Genomic DNA, 2,957 nt, shown 5'->3' on the forward strand with positions numbered 1-2,957 from the left:
GCTCCTTAGTAGTAATTATGAATTCAGAAGACGACCTGTGCAGTAATAGTTCATTCCTGTAGGAGCATCTGAATAAATGCAGATTAAATAAGAGCAGTCCCTTACTTAGTTCATGTCTTCTGCATTACATTTCTCCCTGAGTGCTTCAGATCTGATACTGCAGCTGATGAGATTCAGGGTCGTGTTAGAGGTAACTGGCCACAAGGTGTCAATGTTGTTGGGAAAGCCTTTTTTTTTCCTGTCTGTCATTTTCAGTCCATCAGTGTAAAAAGCACTGAGGAAAGCAGCGGGTAGAAAATGCCTGCTGGATGTCATGCTCAAATAAATCTAATTGGATGTAGCGATTTGTCTGGAGAGCAGTAATAGATGGCAGTAGAGCCATCTGTACATGAAACTACAGCCATTGCTTCAGTGCTGTTTCAATATTTTTTGCCAAAGCAGCTTTTTTGTGGCAGTTTACACACACTAGGTTACAGCCGTAGGACTCTGTAGCTCTCTATCACAATCTAATCATAATTAGTTTCTTGCATTTTCTAGTCTAATTTTCTCATTGTAAGAGAATTGTTTATATTCAAACAACAGCTCAACACCTCCTCGAATGCCCTAAAACCTCTCCCGCAGTTTTTAAAAAGCCGATATGTGGCTAATCACAGTTTTTACCCCTCACTTAGCGAGATAAGCTTTGGACTACAAGGAACAGGACAAATACATCCAGTATGTTTTGGGCTGAATGGGTCCTTTTAAAGGAAAAATAATGTTTGGAAGTGGGGTATGCATATGAGGGAGATTACGGTGTTTAACAATGATCATGAAAAAATAATGAAGCAGCTCCTTTTTGTGGGAGAAACTCATAAACTCTGGAGCTACACTGAGAGTCTGAACAAAGTCTGGAGCCTTCTACTGACTCTGACTTGTTCCAAAAAAGCAGCTGCACCAAGTTTTCCAGCAGTCTCTTCATTCTTTCTTATTTAAACTCAGTCTCTAATAACTGCTCTCTGGGGATCTACAGTCACATCTGACTCAGTCTTGAGGACAAATTAGCCGCTCTCCACAACAGTGACAAAGAGCACTTGTAAGGCCTGAACAGAAGACAATTCTCAGTCATCACTATGGCAAATCTGCAGATGTAAAATCACACAGATGCCTTAAAAAAACAAAACATTTTTGACATTTTTGTGGCTTTAAGTGTCATAAACGATGATACAAACTGGATGGACAAGACATTTGGAACACCTCGTTTTCTTTTTTCCTTTACTAAAAATGGCTAAGCAGAAGAATCCTGTTAAATGATCTGCTCTTTCTGAATTAATCTAATGACCATTAAATGTAATAGACAGAAAATTAAGCAAGTGGATAAGGCTCTATCAGCCCTTTTCTTAATCTGTAAAATGTTCAAAACTAGCCTAACTACTCATGTTAAATGTAATTGATTTTTCCCCTTTACCTGCTTAGCTGTGAAAGATCTCTGCGCTCTGCCTCACTCACACGGTCATCTTGAAGTGTTTGATTTAGAAAACATGCTGTAAAAATGAACTGGATGCCAGAGTGACTGTGTGCACTTACAGAACGACATTCACCCCGATGCTTTGGTTTAATGTCTAAATGAAGATCAACAGAAAGAATCCAAGACAGCTGCTGTCGGTATGTTTGTATTTCATTTTTTGACCCTTTTTCTGTGTCAAGTTTCACAGGTATAGTGAGGATAAGTCAAACGCAGAGGAGAAAGTGAGTGCTCAGCGCTGAGCACATGTCTGATTACTGCCCACAATGTCCTTTTTTCAGGCTGAGTGGGAATTTTGTTGAATGAGCGGCTGCAGCAGAGATGAAGTCTCAGTAGGATTTTTTCCAACTGTAAATGATAACAACATAAAATCAGTGCTGTAAAGACTGAAAGGGCCGTAAAATGTCACAACAGAGCAATCTGACCTAGTGTTCAACCACGGGGTAACATTTTATCTCAGCTGTGCACAAGATCAGTGTTTTGAAAGATGGTCTCGTCTTGTGTGGAAGTTGCATCATGAAAGAGCTGTCAATCAAAAAGGGAAATTCTCTCACCGTCTTACTCGAAGGTCAAATGTCAAGGACGGCTGCAGCACTGCTGGAAACTGGTCTGGGACTCGACATCGTGTCGACAGGTAGACGGGTGTGTGAACCTGTGTTCTGTGATTAAAACGTTAGATTTGAAACTAGTAAGCTACTTTTCAGTGGAATAAAGAATCAGCTTCCTCAAAGATCTTAATTATGTGCTCTACAAAATTTGTTTCTGGCTTAATTTCTTTGCCAACATAGGTGATTTAGCTGCAGGGCCTTAGGCGTCATGTTTTAAGTCAGTCGTCGGGAGATCACCAAAGGGTTTAGGGTTCATCCTCTGTGCACCATGAATATCTGTACCACATCATCAGTTTCAAGACGTTTCCCAAAATGTCATGTGGCTCGTGGCTCCAGAGGAAAGGTCAGGGGATTACTGCACTCGGTCAGATTGATCCGCCTCATCCAGTAGCTGCTGGGATGTTTCAGTCTGGACACGACCGACATCGCCGTCACTGGAAGCAGGCTGCCAGGGGGAAAGAAAAAACACATGACAACAAAAGTTGACACAAATGTCAGAACTGTTGTCAGATTTTGGCTTAGAGGCACACAGGACTCAGCACAGTTCAGCACAGTTCAATAATGAAGATCATAATTCACACATGCATCTGCTATAATTTAGAAACGTGTCAAAATGTTACAAAACATAAACGAAGCTTCGTTGTGAAACAACCATGGAAGCTCATTTTTTGCCACTTCTCCAGCAATACAAACATATCTCGTCAAACAGCAGGGATGAGTTGCTACGACAGAAAACATTCAACAGAGAGTTGCGATAACGACAAGTCGAATATACAAAAACAAACATTCATCAGCAAGTGGGGCTTTTCCTTCCAATATAAAAGCTCTGATTTACAAATAACACAACA

Source organism: Lates calcarifer, linkage group LG18 (genome assembly GCF_001640805.2).
Source record: "Lates calcarifer isolate ASB-BC8 linkage group LG18, TLL_Latcal_v3, whole genome shotgun sequence".
In the NCBI taxonomy this organism is placed as follows: Eukaryota; Metazoa; Chordata; class Actinopteri; family Centropomidae; genus Lates; species Lates calcarifer.